Genomic DNA, 18,091 nt, shown 5'->3' with positions numbered 1-18,091 from the left:
CCTGGCAATTTCTTCAGCGGCTGGAATAGGATCATCAACCCTGGAACTAGCATTTTCATCAGCAGCCTGAACTTCATCAGCGGTGGTGGCATGTTCTTCAGTCGGCTGAGCTGAGACTTCAGCCTGAGGAATTTCATGTTGCGTTGGAGCAGCAACATTGGTGAATTTCTTCGTCAGGTTGACAAATCTGACTTTGGCTCCTTGCCAATCAGCATAGTAGGCATCAAAATCCTTGCTGAGGGCTTGAATTTCAGACTGAGCCTGGAGAAGTTCCTCAGGTGTCATTCTGACAACGTTTTTCTTCAGGAGCTTCTCCTTTTTGTATTGAGCTTTCTTAATCTCTCTTGCCTTTTCAAACTTCCATTTCTCTTCAATGATGAAATGGGTCAGCATGTGACTTTGACCGGCGGTCAGATGAAAATCAGGCATGGGGGTGTTTGGATCCTTGTGCCAGAGATCAATATAATCGAGGATTTTCCTCGGATCCAACAGCAGTGGCACAGATGTGCCTTTGGCTCTAGCGGCCTTTACCTGTCTGTCTCTGATGATTTCTGCGAGTTCATCATCAGAAGCTTCATCATCAGAAGGCACATGGAACGCGACCAGTTTCTTCTTTGGACTTGGCCGAGGACCTCGTCCAGCTGTTGCTTTGGTCTTCAGCAGAGTCGGGCCAGATGATGACTTTGGTGCAGCAGAGGAACTTGCTGAAACACCAGAGGCAATCGAGAAACCAGCAGTCCTTTGACATGTAGTCAGATGCATAGGAGCTGAGGACTTTGAAGGAGCAGTAGCAGTGTGAGGAATTTGCCGTGAGGGTGCTGTTGAGGAACTTGGCCGTGAGGGCGCTGTTGGTGAAGCACTTGGCTTACGAGCAGGCTTCTTTGGCATGGATTTCCTCGGCTTGACTGAGGCCTCAGTAGCAGTAGCAGTGGCAGAATCCTCATTAAATTTCTTCACTGCCTCCTTGGCTTGTTTTGCCAATTTGGCTTGGCGCTTAGCCCATTCTTCAGGAAAGTCCTCACCACGTTTGATGCTTGTGGGATCAGCTACTTGGCCAGGTGCCAATGGAGCTCTTGGGCATGGAGGATTGATGGCGAATTTCTTCATGTACTTTGGAGTTACATATCTGTATTCCCTCCATTCCCTTGCCCATCTCCGTTCAATCTTCTGAATGCGCACCTTGCGCTGATTTTTGTTTTCTTTGCCATATTTTGCTTCATCAGGTGTGCAATAGTCAGCATAAATTTCCTCAGGGATTTCAAATGCTGTCATAACCTCAGGTTTCTTTCCTCCTTTCTGTGGCTTCTTACCGTCTGCCATATTCTTCAGTTGAGGAATTTGAACAAATGAGTTCTCTGAAGAAGTATGCAGTTTTTCTTCGAGGAACGCTGCAAATGAGTTAAGTTGATGAGAACCTAGTGATTCAGCAGCAGACATGAGTACCTGTGAACAGAGTACAGGTGCGAGGAATTTGGAGAGGTCATATGCGTTCTGAGAAGGTTTTTGAAAGGAACAAGTTTTGAGGAATTTGACCAGATGAACCTTGAGGAATTTCACTAAGCGTTCTTGTCTTAGGTTCCAGAGTTGTACAGATCGAAGATCCACACAATTAGGGAATCTTGAAGAAAATGGTTGCTTAGAGAAACAGTTCAAGATCATATGAAGTGTGTGGTGTTCGTATGTGTGAAGATTTGAAGAATAAACACCTTTGAAGATTTTCAGGAAAGCTTGAGAATCAAAGCGAGTAATAAAAGTAACTTTTAATTACCCGAAATGAAGAACATGACGAACTGAGAAGAACAGACGGGAAGTTCGTCAGGTTAGATCTTCCTTGCCCTAACTTGGCGGAGGAAGACAGCTACGGCGGCGGCGGAGTGAAGATTTCCGCGGTCGGCGTGAGTACGACGGCGACGAGGTCGAGGCAGCGAAGCTCTTCCTCACCGGCGACGATGGAGTAGCGGTGGCGCTAGGGTTTGAGGAGCTTGAGCGGGAGAGAGATGGTCGAGCGGAGTAAATGAAGTGAGGAAGGGGAGAGGGGTATTTATAGACACGGTGAAAAACTGTTCGCCCGAAGATTTAGGACGAACATGCCCCTGCCCTTTCTCCTTCACGCGACATGTGTCACCCACGTACTGTGTAGTGGAGATCGTGTACGATCGTGGGTGAATAGAATAATACATCGTGGGATGCGGAACAGTTTGAGCGGCAAAACCGAAAATTTGGATAAGATTTGTTTTAAAGTTTCGTTCGCAATTTCTTCAGCTGCCAAGGACACAGTGAAGATTTTGAACGAGTTTCAAATAGAACGCACATGAAGAATTTGTGAATAGATTGGGTTGAGTATAGCATAGAGGGGAAGGGTCCGATCACATTCACTTAGCAGAAAAAGCAACTTGAAGAAATAGCTATAAGTGAATGCTGTAGAGGACATAAACTCATATATATATATATAGCCAATGAAGAAACACGAAGGAAACAGTGAAGATTTTGCAAAGTTGAAGAATTTGAAAAAGTGAAGAATTTCAAAAACTGAGGAAAAACTCAAATTGAAGATTTTCAACTTTTTGTGGTGGCGTGACCCACCGTATAAGAATGATGATTTCAGACACCGCGTACAATTGTCGTAGGGTTCTGAGAATCAAATTCTTCATTAATTTCTTCACACTTAGAGTGTTATTCTTCATTGATTGAAGAAAAACGTTTCTTCATGTGTTGCACATCTAAGTCATCAATTTTGCATAAGTGTTAGGATGTGTGTCCTTTTCAAAGAACATTTGAAGATTCTAAGATATTTAGCTCACACCCCAACTTGCTAAATCTCTTCTCATCCAAGGGCTTAGTGAAGATATCAGCTAACTGTTCTTCAGTCTTCACGTGCTCGATGGAGATGTCGCCCTTCAACACATGATCACGAAGAAAATGATGACGAATCTGAATGTGCTTTGTCTTCGAGTGCTGAACTGGGTTGTGAGCAATCTTGATGGCACTCTCATTGTCGCAGAGGAGAGGCACATTCTTCACGTTGACGCCATAGTCCTTGAGCGTTTGCTTCATCCAAAGCAGTTGAGCACAGCAAGAGCCAGCAGCAATGTATTCAGCTTCCGCAGTAGACAGTGATATGCAGTTCTGTTTCTTCGAGGACCAACAGACCAAAGATCGTCCGAGGAAATGACAAGTGCCAGAAGTTGACTTGCGGTCCACACGATCACCAGCATAGTCAGAGTCAGAATATCCAATGAGATCAAAAACAGAGCCCTTGGGCTACCATAATCCTAGTGTTGGTGTGTGAGCTAGATATCGAAGAATATGCTTCACAGCCTTATGGTGTGATTCCTTCGGTGCAGCTTGAAATCGTGCACACATGCAAACACTAAGCATTATATCTGGCCTAGATGCACATAAGTACAATAAAGAACCAATCATGGAGCGGTATACCTTGTGATCGAAGTCAATACCATTTTCATCAGGGCATAGATGGCCTTTTGTGGGCATAGGAATTTTGATGCCTTTGCAATCTTGCATGCTGAATTTCCTCAGTACATCTTTGAGGTATTTTCTCCTGAGATATGAATATGTCATTGTGCTTTTGACGAATTTGAAGACCTAAGAAAAATTTCAACTCTCCCATCATAGACATTTGATATTCTTCACTCATCATATAGGCAAATTCATCACTGTAACGTTGGTCAGTACAGCCAAAGATAATATCATCAACATATATTTGGCACACAAACAGTTCACCATCATAAGATTTAGTAAAGAGAGTAGGGTCGAGTGAACCGGGTGTGAAGCCATTCTTCACGAAGAATTCCTTCAATGTATCATACCACGCCCGAGGGGCTTGCTTGAGGCCATAGAGGGCCTTATTAAGTTTGAAGACTTTGTCAGGATTCTTTGGATCTTCAAAACCTCGGGGTTGAGCAACATATACTTCTTCCTCAAGCTTACCATTGAGGAATGCACTTTTCACATCCATTTGATATAAGATGATATTATGATGATTAGCATAAGCAAGTAATATGCGAATAGCCTCAAGTCTAGCAACAGGTGCAAAAGTTTCATCGAAATCAATTCCTTCAACCTGTGTGTAGCCTTGAGCTACCAGTCGTGCCTTATTCCTTACCACAAGGCCATTTTCATCTTGCTTGTTGCGGTAGATCCACTTTGTGCCAATGATATTATGCTTGTGAGGATCTGGACGTTTGACCAGTTCCCAGACATTGTTGAGCTCGAACTGATGTAATTCTTCTTGCATAGCCTGAATCCACTCCGGCTCCAAAAATGCTTCATCTACCTTAGTGGGCTCTGTGATAGAGACAAAAGCATAGTGCCCACAAAAGTTAGATAAATGTGAAGCTTTTGAGCGTGTGAGAGGACCTGGCGCTTCAATGTCATCGATGATCTTGTCAACTTGTACTTCTTTTGCAACGCGAGGATGAGCTGGTTGACGTCAAGGTATTTGATCATTTTCCTCAGCACCATTATCTTCAGGTGCGTCAGCTCGATGTTCTTCGCGTACTGGAATGAATTCTTCAGCAAATTCTTCAGTAGGAATGACATCTTCAGTTGCCTTGAACTTGATAGAATCCTCAGGTGCTGGTTCATATTGGGTTTCTTGTCAGTGAGGAGTTCATAGGCCGTCTTCTTGAAGAATTTGTGAAGATATACTCTGTTGATGATGTGGCACGCAGTATCAATTGCATCAATCCAAAAATGATCAGGCGTTTTGTATTCATCAAGCATAGTGCGAGCCATCTCAACAAGAGTTCTGTTCTTGCGCTCCACGACGCCATTTTGCTGAGGAGTATAAGGAGCAGATAACTCATGGGTAATACCAAGTTCATCAAGATAGTCATCAAGACCGGAATTCTTGAACTCAGTTCCATTGTCACTTCTGATGTGCTTGATCTTCACACCAAAGTTGGTTGAAGCCCTCGAGGAAAATCGTTTGAAGACTTCCTACACTTCATGTTTGTAAGTAACAATGTGTACCCATGTATATCGAGAGTAATAATCAACAATGACAAAACCATATAGAGATGCAGCATTAGTGACTGCTGAGTAATGATTAGGTCCAAAGAGGTCCATGTGAAGCAATTCGAATGGACGAGTAGTGGTCATGATAGTCTTCACTGGATGCTTGGCCTTGGTCATTTTTCCAGCTTCACAGGCTCCGCATAAGTGATCCTTGAGGAATTTGACATTCTCAATGCCAATGACATGCTTCTTCTTCGCAAGCGTGTGCAAATTCCTCATGCCTGCGTGACCAAGTCGTCGATGCCATAGCCAGCCTTCTGAAGCTTTTGCAAGTAGGCACATGGCTGGTTGTGGTCCTGTAGAGAAATCAACAATATACAAATCTCCTCTCCTAAAGCCTTCGAAGACTTTGGAATTGTCACCTTCCATAATCACAACACAGCGATACTTGCCAAAGACAACAACCATATCAAGATCACAAAGCATTGAGACTGACATGAGATTGTATCCTAAGGACTCAACAAGCATGACTTTGTCCATGTGTTTATCCTTAGAGATCGCAACCTTACCAAGACCCAATACCTGACTTTTGCCTTTGTCAGCAAAGATGATATGCTTCAGATGTGACGGTGATAAAGGAGCATCCATCAAAAGATTCTTGTCACCAGTCATATGATTTGTACATCCACTATTGAGGACCCATTCAGTGGTTTTGGGTTGGTCATCTTGCAGATGAATTAGTGTAACTTACAATCTCATATGCTTCATCAGTGAAGAATATGATATTAGGTTCATCAGATGAATTTCATCAAGCGGTAAACAGATATAGCAGCATGAGGACGTGTGAAATGAAAGTTCATTTCATCATGGTTAGCCTGCGTCCTTTCAGGCATTTTTGTCTGGTCCCTAGCAAATTCTTCAGACGTTAAGGCACGTCTGGAGACCTGACCCTACAGAAGAGATTAGTTCTTTTTTTTCACCACCCACATCTGAAGGGGTGGCAAAGAGTTCATCACTCTACGAGCACCATACGAGAATGGTGGCATAGAAGCCAAACCATTTCGTTTCACATAAGAGGGGTTAGGGTAAGCATATGAATAAGCAGAGAAATTCTTCGAGGACTTATGAACATAATGATTTGAAGAATAATGTGCATATTCCTATTCTTCACAGGTGGTGTCATGAGGACATTCACCTGAAGACTTTCAACATAACTTTTGGGAACCCAGATTTTCTTCATAGGGGAACTGTTCCTGTAGTTAGTCCCAACATATCTAGCAAATACTTCACCATTCTGATTTTTGAACAGTTTATAGTTGGAGTCAAATGACTCATCAGAAGAATGAGAAGATTCACATGTAAAGCCAGATAACATGGATGGATCAACTGGAGGTCCCTTTGCAACAACCCATGAGGTTTTGGGGTACTGCTCAGGCTTCCAATTTGTTGCATCAGCATTAAGTTTCCTCTCAAAGGAAATACCCTCTTTCCTAGGGTTTCTGTTGAGGATCTGCTTTTTGAGCACATCACAGAGAATCTGATGCCCTTTGAGGCTTTTGTACATGCCTGTCGTGTACAGTTCCTTCAGCCCTGCATCGTCAGTGATACTAGCAGTGTCCTCAGATGAGGAATTAGTGATAGCAGAGGCAGGTGAAGAATTTGTAACAGTTGAAGCATTTGAACATTCAGGTGAAGAATTGGCAGATTCACGTTCAATGCACTTTAAGCATGGAGGAATAAATTCTTCCTGAGAAGTGCTGATTTGTTGAGAAAGTAATGAATCGCGCTCCTTCTGAAGATCTTCATAACTCACTCTTAGCTTCTCAAGATCTTGCTTTCTTTGAAGAAATTCATAAGAAAGTTTCTCATGATCAAATAAGAGAGTGTTATGATGACTTTGAAGGTTATCAAACCTAGACTGAAGTCTCTGAAGATTTTCAGTCAGGGCTTTAGTGCGATCCATTTCTTCACCCAACATATCATCACTTTTGTCTAGCATGTTTTGAACCTTTTCCAAGGCATGTTGTTGTTTGGTGGCAATGCAAACAAGTTTGGTATAGCTAGGTTCAATATCATCATCAGATTCATCATCATCAGATTCACAGTCACTAAATTCAGATGAGGAACATTCGGTTACCTCGACACCCTTTGCCATGAGACATGATGTAGAAGATGATGATTCTGGTTCGAAAGTCATCGTTTTGAGAGATTCCTTGAAGTCCTCAAACCAAGGATCATGACAGGTTGGATGACCTTCATAGACGTCGGAGATTCGGTCCCAGATAAGCTTTGCATTACAAAGATGCATAATGAGCCTGAATTGGTCTCTGGATAGACAGGAACAAATGATATCCTTCGCCATGCAGTCAAGTCGAGTGTATTTGCGAATATCATCTGTGTTCGCCGACTTGCATAGATTAGTAAGACCAATCTCAGTGATGGTCCACAGCTCGCTGTCCCTTGCCATGAGGCGCTTCCTCATCATGGCCTTCCACTTGGGATAATCATGACCGTCAAAGATAGGGCATCTCACTTTCTTCATACCTGTGGTCGACATAACTAAAACTCCAGGCGGTTAAACCAAAATCACACAGAACAAGGGAGTACCTTGCTCTGATACCAATTGAAAGTGTGTTATGTCGACTAGAGGGGGGTGAATAGGCGATTTTTATGAATTCTTCACTGAGGAATTTGCCGGTCAGGAAATTCCTTAGCGAAGAACTATTAGCAGTGGAATAAGTACTCAGAAGTAAGTATGACAGAATACAAGCATGGTCATCATGATGAAATGAAGACTAGCACAGAGTACAGGAAGCATAATCACAGGATAACACAAGATGAAGACAAACAGACTGAAGAAATTGAACTAAGGAAATTGAGAAAGTCTTCAGTCAACGTCTTCAAACATAGATATGAACAAACATCAACACAGTAATGAGGAAATGAAAGGGTTGAGGAAATAGAACCAGTTAGGTTGGTGAAGACAATGATTTGGTAGACCAGTTCCAACTGCTGTCTCAGTTGTACGTCTGGTTGGAGCGGCTGAGTATTTAAACTCGAGGACATGCAGTCCCGGACACCCAGTCTCTGAGCACGCAGCTCAGGACACCCAGTCCTCACCGTATTCTCCTTGAACTAAGATCACACAGATCCCGTCCAATCACTCGTGGTAAGTCTTCAGGCGACTTCCAAACCTTCACAGACTTGGTCACTCGGCGATCCACAATTCCTCTTGGATGCTCTAGACCTTGACGCCTAACCGTCTGGAAGAAGCACAGTCTTCAAAGGTAACAAGCATCGGATCCACGCAGGATCAATTTCTTCAGTGATGCTCAATCACTTTGGGGTTTGTAGGTTTTTGGGTTTGGGATTTTCCTCACTTGATGATTTTCGCTCAAAGTCCTCGGAGGATGGGTTGCTCTCAAATGACAAGTGTCAAGTTCTCTCGGAGCAGCCAACCAACTAGTGGTTGTAGGGGCGGCTATTTATAGCCTAGGGAGCAGCCCGACATGATAAGACATAAATGCCCCTCAATGATATGACCGTTAGGTGGATAAGATATTTTGGGACAGCTGGCGCGCAGCATAGCAACGGTCGGAAATTTGACTCTCAAATTCCTCAGGGCTATCATGTTCCTCACTGTGTAGGTAGTTCGCACTGGCGAATTCCTAACTCCTCAGTTAGAACAAATTCATCAGTGACCAGAAGAACTTCGTCTCTGTCACTGAAGAAAGTGGCTGAACTGTATGAGATTTCCAAAGGCTTCACTCGAAGGGATTGGTAGGTGTAGGATTTTGAGTTGAGCATCACATGGAAATTTTTCCTCAGTATTTCCTCGACCCCCTTTAACAGTACGGTGTTTCCTATGACTCAAGAAAGAGAAAATGAAACTACGAAAACAAAAGTCTTCACGCTTCATGTTCCACAGATGAATACCAAGTCTTCAAGGTCACACCAATTTCTTCACTTTCAAAGTCTTCAGAAAGTCTTCAGAATATCAAAGTCTTCAGTTCAAGAACTTCATTTTTAGGGGTCGAATTTCTCTGTAAATATCAAACTCCTCATAGACTTATAGACCTGTGTACACTCACAAACGCATTAGTCCCTTAACCTATAAGTCTTCAATACACCAAAATCACTAAGGGGCATTAGATGCACTTACATCCCACTTCCATTTGGGTATCGGCAATGGCTGTAACAGTCCTGCTGGTTTCTCATGCTTTGTCTTAACTCTCTGACATACATCACATACTGCTACATACTCGGCAATATCCTTCTTCATTCTTGTCCACCAGAAACTTTCCTTCAAATCTAGATACATCTTGGTGTTGCCTGGGTGAATCGAGTAAGGCGAATCATGAGCCTCCTGAAGAATCCACTTTCTGATCTCAGGGTTATTAGGCACATAAATGCGATCCTCAAACCATAAGGTGTCGTGCTCATCCTCACGAAATCCTCTAGCCTTTACTTTACTCATCCTTTCCTTTATCTCAGCAATCTCCTTACCCGTCTTCTGGACTTCTCTGATCTTACCCAGCAAAGTGGACTGAATTTCCAATGCTGCAACATAATCTCTCAGAACTATCTCCAAGCATAGCTCTCGAAGGTCATCTGCTAGCTCCTTTGGTAATCCTCCGGTTATGAGTGTGTTAACATAACTCTTGCGGCTCAACGCATCTGCTACGACATTGGCCTTTCCTGGATGATAATGCAATCTCATGTCATAATCCTTTATGAGCTCCAACCATCTCCTTTGCCTGAGGTTCAACTCCTTCTGCGTGAAGATGTACTTCAAACTCTTATGATCCGTGTAAACATCACAACGGTTACCGATGAGAAAGTGTCTCCATGTCTTGAGCGCATGCACTACGGCTACTAACTCCAAATCATGCGTAGCATAATTCAACTCATGAGGTCAAAGCTATCGTGAGGCATATGAAACAACTCTTCCTTCCCGCATAAGCAGTCCTCCAAGTCCTCGACGTGAAGCGTTGCAGTACACTTGGAAATCCTCGCGTTGGTCTGGGAGAATCAACACTGGGGATGTAACCAAACGTTTCTTCAACTCCTGAAAACTGGCCTCACAATCCTCAGTCCATTTAAACTTGGTGTCCTTCTTCAATAATTTCGTCATGGGCTTCGTAATCTTGGAAAAATTCTCAATTCATATCTGGTAATAACATGCGAGTCCAAGAAAACTTTTGATCTCTCCCACTGAGGTGGGTGCCAACCATTTAGTGATAGAAGCAACCTTGGTAGGGTCTACTGCTATTCCTTCTCTGGATATAACATGTCCGAGAAATCCAACTTCCTTCAACCAAAAGTCACATTTGCTGAACTTGGCATACAACTGATGTTCCCTGAGCTTCTCGAGAACCAAATGCAAATGCTCCTTATGCTCTTCTTCATTCTTCGAGTAGACCAAAATGTCATCGATGAACACCACAACGAACTTATCCAAAAACTCCATGAACACCTTATTCATCATACTCATGAAATAGGAAGGGGCATTAGTCAAACCAAATGACATAACTGTATACTCATATAGCCCATACCTCATGGTAAAAGTTGTCTTAGGTATATCCTGCTCCCGGATCTTCAACTGGTGATAACCTGATCAAAGATCGATCTTGGAGAAAACCTTAGCTCCTTGCAGCTGGTCAAACAAATCATTGATCATCAGGAGAGGGTATTTGTTCTTGATCGTCACCTCATTCAGCGCACGATAATCAACAACCATCCTCAAAGATCCATCCTTCTTCTCCACTAGAAGCACTGGGGCTCCCCAAGGTGATGAACTTGGTCGGATGTAACATTTCTCCAGTAACTCCTTTATCTGTTTCTTAACTTCCTCCACATCCTTTGTGGGCATCCGATATGGTCTCTTTGATATTGGTATGGTGCCTGGAAATAGCTCAATCAAAAACTCAATGTCTCGATCCGGTTGCATGCCCGGTAACTCCTCCGAAAATACGTCGGGATAATCAATCACCACTGGTACTTCCTCCAGAACAACTCCTGATAAGGAATTTACCTGAGTCCTCCTTGGCGCATGCCTGGATACATATTTGATCCTCTTTCCTTCTGGGGTGGTGAGAAGAATTTATTTACTGGGGCAATCGATGTTCCCTTCAAACTTGGATAGCCAATCCATGCCTAGTATCACATCCAATCCTTGTGACTCCAGGACAATTAGGTCGGTGGGGAAAACATGTCTACCTATGGTTACTGGCAACTGATAGCATCCCCTACTAGCCATATACTCCGCTCCGGGGAAACTTACTAACATAGGTGACTTAAGGGCTACTGTCGGCAACTTATACTTATCCACAAATCTCCTTGATATGAATGAATGAGATGCACCAGTATCGAAAAGAACAAGTGTTGTGAATGCATTAATCAAAAACTTACGGACAACTGCGTCGGGTTGATCCTCAATCTCCTCCACACTGACGTGGTTCACCTCACCTTTGGGCTTCTTTGCAGAACCTCCATTGCCATTTCCATTCTTTGCTTCAAGACATTCAGTGGAATAATGTCCGGTCTTCCCGCACTTGAAACAAGTAATGTGGCTCAGATCCCTCTTAGCTGGTGTCGCGAGATTCGAACGGTTCTGGATGCTGCTTCCTCCATTCCCATTTCCATTCTTGGGGCCACTGTGGTTGTGCGAACTTGCTCCATTGTGCGTATGTCCTCCATGGTTGTGAGTATGTCCTCCCAAGTACGGGAAATGGCGGAGCTTTTGCTGAGCTCCAGAAGTATACCTCCCCTGTCCATACTTCCTCTTGCGATTGTCAATCTGGTGTTGCTTGCCTTCTATCATGAGGGCCCAGTCTACCAACTCCTGGTAGTTGTTGAAAGTTGCCACCATCAACGGCATACTCGGGCATAGCGGGCTAACTTGCTAAACTCATCCACGTACTGTCCCACTATACGACCTCCTTGGCGGAAGTTGCGAAACTCGCGCTTCTTCATGCTCATAGCTCCTGCTGAAACATGGGCAGTGCGGAAAGCCTGCTGAAACTGATCCCATGTAACTGTATCAATGGGGTAAGTGGTGGTGAAGTTCTCCCACCAAGATGTTGCGGGTCTATCAAGTTGATGTGCGGCAAAGTGCACTCTCTCTATGCATCCTGCAGTAGTCAGCTCTCTTCCAATCTTGCGGAGCCAATCATCTGCAACAATCAGCTCGGTGCTGCTAGAGAACACCGACAGATTCAACCTCAGAAAACGGGCTAGGTTGTCAACAGGGGGTGGTGGTGGGTTGTTGTTGTTGTTGTTGTTGTTGTTGTTGTTGTTGTTGTTGTTGTTGTTGTTGTTGTTGTTGTTGTTGTTGTTGTTGTTGTTGTTGTTGTTGTTGTTGTTGTTGTTGTTGTTGTTGTTGTTGTTGTTGTTGTTGCCTTGGTTCTGGTTCTGAACTAGCATATGCATCAAGGCATCTTGCTGCTAGATCAACTGTGTGAGCTTTGGTGGAAACATGAATCTATTGTCATGTCTCGGAGGCATCTGATGGGTTAGAAGGGGTGAGAAAACAGAATAGAATAAGGTCTAAGAGAGATTCACTACCCATATGCTCATGAGACAAACACAAACAATTCACTTCATTCAATAGCACACAAGGTTCACACAAACAATCTAAACTATGATTACAAACTCGATTGATGCAGCTACTTTGAAGTATACTACTAGTAACATGGTGGTCGTCTAGAAATTTTGATCAGAAGAAGACTCCATGATATCTGCTCTAGCTTCGTAAACATAGTCATCATCACTGTCATCATTTGCACCACTATTCGTGTCGGTGTCGTCCAAGATGATGTAGTCCTCTGAAGGGATCTCCTTTGCTGGTTCTCGCTTATGGTTCTCCACGGGTAGTCCTAGCTTCCTCTTCAAATCTTCATGCTTCTCCAGCATTACGGCAATTTCTTCCTCATATCCATCGCGTGTGAACTTGAGTTCCTCTTCTAGCTCGGTATTCTTCTTGATCAACTTCTTGATCTTCTTCATGTTGAAGCATAGTTGATTCTCTTACCGATGAACGTGATCACCCATCTCCTGAATGTAAGCTGCAATTGATCCATCCTTTCTGGTATGAATCATCTCCCATTCTTCGTCTCGGCAGCCACATATCTAATAAATGGTGTTTTCCAGCTCCTTGTGATACACTTCACATATGCATCCAAAAGTGATGTGGGCTGCCATGCTCTTTCCTAAACTCCAGCTTGGTGCATCCAGCTAGAAATCAATAGGCTCCGTTGTTGGCGCAAAATGTCCTCCCAGGTACCCAGACTTTGATCTTCCAGCTCCTCTTTCGGTAAAGTTGCAGAGGAAGTCCCAGTGAAGCTTGGTAGTCCGATGTTCAGGTACTTAGTGACTTCCTTCAAGTGTCGTCCGAAAGGGGTGTCGTTATCCGGCTGAGTGAACTTGCTCCTGAGGTTCGCCATCTATAGAGTAGAAATAGAGGAGAATTAGAAATGAGCAGAGAAGAGAAATCCTATGGCTTATTCTAGTGGTCACGTCCTACAGTCAGCGTGTGCTCTAATACCATCTTGTAGCGACCATGATTCAATGGACCGAAGTCTCTGTGCTTAAGTGTCATCCCTGGATCAGTAATGCTGACACACACAGTACTCAAGTAATTATAACAGAGTTCAATCACACACTTATTACATCGAGTCCTCATAATGAGTATGATTACACAAAAATATCATGGCTGAAGGCCATCTAAACTAAATAACTGTGGAAGCTTCAAAGGTAAATGAGTCCATCAACTCCAACGGCATAGCTGAGTGCAAGACAATGACCTATCGCACCTTATTCATCGTCTGAGTAGTCTGCAAACATGAGACATTGCAGCCGTATAGGACATCACATTGAATATGCTGGCAGAGTTACACTGTAAAACAGTGAATGCAAGAACTATATCTATATGCAATATTTGGCTGGTGGAGGCTCTAAGTTTATGATTTTGCATAAAGCTAGTTTTTCCCTACAACAAAGGAATAAATTTATTTAAACTACTCCCAAGTGATACCAATATTTGAGAAGGTTCCTCCAACTCAAATCCGAATTAAAACAAGTATCATCATTAGACCCAATTCAATTAATTAAAGAGTGATGAGATCAACAATAATATCCAATTCCAGATACTCAAGATGCCCATAATCGGGGGGGAAACACGGCTAACCATGATTAGTTTATACACTCTGCAGAGGTTGCGCACTTTTCCCCACAAGATTCGACCGCATCCATGATCGGAAGATGGAGACATAATCCTTCTGAAGCATTAACTCTCTACTTTGGGCATACTGGTACACCTACTTTCCCACTACATCTGCTAGTCCACCTCTTCGAGAGCTCATACAACTTACTCTGCCAGAGCCCATAATGGCGTGTGGTTGCACACGGAAGTTTCTAGGCATGAAAAATCATATGATCCCTTTGAGCCTGGGTGGCAAACCGAGGAAGAATCACACGGGCACTCCGGGATTTCCCTTAATGGACAATACTGGATTCTCCAGGTGCCCCGCTAAATTCACCTAGATGTGTATTAAAGTTTCCACCTTAATGTTATCCAAAATTAATAAATCTCAGAACTTCCAGGTGAATCATGATCTAATCCCCGTCTACAAGCATGGCTAAGCAATAATAGAGCATAATGTATATTCTCGGGGTGATCAAAAGGTATTAGGTTCCTACCTCCAGTACTACAACCAAACCACATGTTCCCAATCCTACTCATGCAAATATTTGAGGGGCAATATTAATGCATAGTAAAAACTGGGTATAGAAGAGTATGATCAAAGTGTAACTTGCCTTGCCGTCAATCTGTAAACTCTAGGGATTCATAGTAACAAGCTTCGCACTCCAGGTAATCTAGCATAGACAAATAGTAGCATACATAAGCAATCATTCAACAAAACAATGAGAAACTCAAGAAAAGATCCAAATCAAACACGAAACAAGCAAATGTCTAACTAAACATAAAACAAAACCTAAGAACATGGTTATCATGTGGGTTAGATCTTAACAGTAGGTACATGTGATTATCTACGATTTGCAAAAAGAAACAACTCAAACGGAGTTACGAAACTCAATATACAAAGAAACAAGATAAATTACTAATCTGAACTAAACTCAAATTTTAAATTGTCAAAACCATGTTCAAGTTGGTTAACTGGAAAGAAGAGATCATTACGAAGATTTAGGCGCTGGTTTCATCTAATTTGGACAGACGAGCAAAAAGTTACGCTAGTTTTAAGATCAGGGGCTAAATCACGAGAAAACTATTCGTTGATAGGTCCCTGGCTGAAAATAAAAGTAAAAAGAAAAATCTACTGTGCGAACGTTCTTTAACAGAACTAAATGAACGAAAATCATTTGCTAACCGATCTAAACAAACGAACGTTCATTAACTAAACTAACCTAATAAAATAAACCGATCTAATCTAATAAACCAACTAAACCGACTAAAACCGAAAAAACGAACGGTTTTTATACCGTTTTGACCGGAAAAACCAGCGGGCGGCGGCAGGAATACGGTGGCGGCATCGGGCAACAGCACGGCGGGGCGGTGACGAGGTCGGCGGCGGCGCGCGGTAGCAGCAGCGGCGGCGGCGTGGCGAACTAGGCGGTTGCGCGGGGCGGCGGTGGCTGTGGGCGGGTGGTGGCGGTGGCCGGCGAGGGGGAGAGGGAGGGGTGGTGGCGGCTTATAAAGGAGCCCCTAGGGGGTCCCGACTTGGGAGAGGGGTCGGCTGCGGCGGGGCGGCCACGGACTCCGACGAGTCCGGCTCGGGCACGGCTCGGTCGCGGGGGAAGGCAGCGGCGCTCGGATGGGCCGGCTGGGTTTCGGCCCAGTCAGTCCGGAACTTTTTTTTAAAATAATTTTGTCGCACAAGAAAAATCCTAATAAAATATAAGAAAATTCTACAAATTCCAGAAACAATTTTCACCGTCCAAACCTAATATTTAGGACAAGATGAACATTTTTCTGGACTAAAATGCAAGTTTTCTCTAATTCAAAAAAAGCAAATAAAATACAGATAAAATAATAATTTGATATTACAATTTCTTCTCCAGTATTTCTCTTCTGTTCAAGAAGTCATATTATCTTCTCTCATTTATTTTTATTTTTGGAAGTAATTGGAGAGAAAATATTAAAATCAAATTGATCCTCTTTTCAAATTTGAAATAAATTCAAATATGAAAATTTAGGGAAACCTCCAACTCTCTCCTTGGGTCCTTGAGTTGCTTAAGATTTCTAGGATCACAACAAAATGTAAAAATAAATATGATATGCATATGTTGATCTATGTATAACATCCAAATTGAAAATTGGGATGTTACAACAAAGTTGTGAGAAGGCGTCAAATAAAGAAAATGGAGTATAATTGATCGATGATGTTCGTAGGCATGGCTCCATTTCCTGGCCATAGTTTTCACTGGTTGGCACCTAGTTTCACGCAGCTCTGTAGCCAAGAAAGAGGTGTATGGAGGATATCACAATCCGATCATTTTGTGAAGTTCCACTAAAATCGAGCTTATCATCCCTGTTTGCAAAGATATCCAGTCAGTGTGATTACAATAATAGTTGAACTAGATGATGAAACATAACACTCACAAATAGAAGCCGATCACCTCTGCGATCTCTCTTTAAGACTAACTACTTGTTGGAGAAGATTAGGCTCAGAGTTGGATGAGGAGGATAGCAAAACCAATCTCCCTTTCTGTAATCCCACAGAAATGTAAAAACGTTGCCCGTGTGACATTTTGGCGGAACTGCACAAAACACGCTTAAGAAAAAAGTGGTTTGTGCAGTTCACCAAAAGGTTGCAATAGCAACGAGGTGAAATGGATAGCCCTATTTGCAAAAGAAGGTAGAAAGGAAACAATTACTGCCCAATAAAGGGTTGAAGACACATACGACGACAAAAAAGAAGCATATTCCATGTCATGAGGGAAAGATAGCAGCATGGTGCATTATCTAAAACGGTGTGAGGACGAGATTGCAAGATGGAAAGTACGTCGGGCGAGCTACATTTTGGGCAAAGAACTAGGGAAGATCCACATCCAGGATTTTCCACATGCAGCAACGTGGGAAGCTGGGCAGTGGAGCAAGGCCGGAGGGGATACCTGGGGGTCATCGGGATGTAACTAGGAGGGCGGCGGCGTTCGGGATCTACCCATATTGCGGAAATGAGAAAGTGGCGTAGGCCCTACCACGCCGGAGCTTGGTCAGAGAGAACGACGGGTATCGCAGATCGGGACGTGCTACCTCGGTGCCGTCAAACAGACAAAAGATGCACATCCTCCCTTTTCGCCAGCGGACGGGATGCGGCCGGATCAGTGACCAACAGTGAGAGAGAGGCCACTGCCGCCTTGTATGAGATATTGTGAAGAGAGACAAACCTCGACAGGCAAGCTCCATCGTATATAGTGGAGCGGACTACTTTTTCTCCATAACAATCATTTTATATTCTGTGTACGTGCCATTGAGCAATATAACTTTATTTAAAAATAACACACCAACACATCAAGTCGAACCTTGTTTTGTGCACGCGTGGTACACGACCTCCATAGGTAAACAACCGCTACACGCTGTCAAGTTAGCACGTGGGCTGCCATTTTATATAGAAATGAGCTGCACCGTGTACCCGTGCGGGTGTGGCTGGGCACAAAGCGTGAGTACATGCACCTATTTTCTTCGTGTACGTACACCACCTACGTGGGTTTGTGTGAGAGAAATACAAACCTAGAGAGAGATAGTGTGCGGGTTCGTGAGTGTGTTTTTTGGGAGGGGTACGTGAGAGATAGACATGGAATATGTGTCGATGATATCTCAAACAAAAAATGAAACATATGCAATGTGTGTGAAACAGATGCCTGGATATAGCATATATAGAGGGGGATATCCATAAGAAGAGAGTGGATGTATCATCGGCGTGAGATATCCATAGAATCTAAGAGAGGGATGAAGTGTGTGTGCGTGTGATAGATAAAGAGTGTCATCGAAATTGTGTGTGCCCACGTCAAGGATATAGGGTGGCTAGCCTACTGGAACGTGAGAGGGGACATGTGTCTCTGTGGCTTGGATACCTACCTACATTGTTCGACT

The sequence above is a fragment of the Triticum dicoccoides genome, chromosome 4B (genome assembly GCF_002162155.2).
Source record: "Triticum dicoccoides isolate Atlit2015 ecotype Zavitan chromosome 4B, WEW_v2.0, whole genome shotgun sequence".
NCBI lineage: Eukaryota > Viridiplantae > Streptophyta > Magnoliopsida > Poales > Poaceae > Triticum > Triticum dicoccoides.
This window is presented reverse-complemented; position numbering follows the sequence as displayed.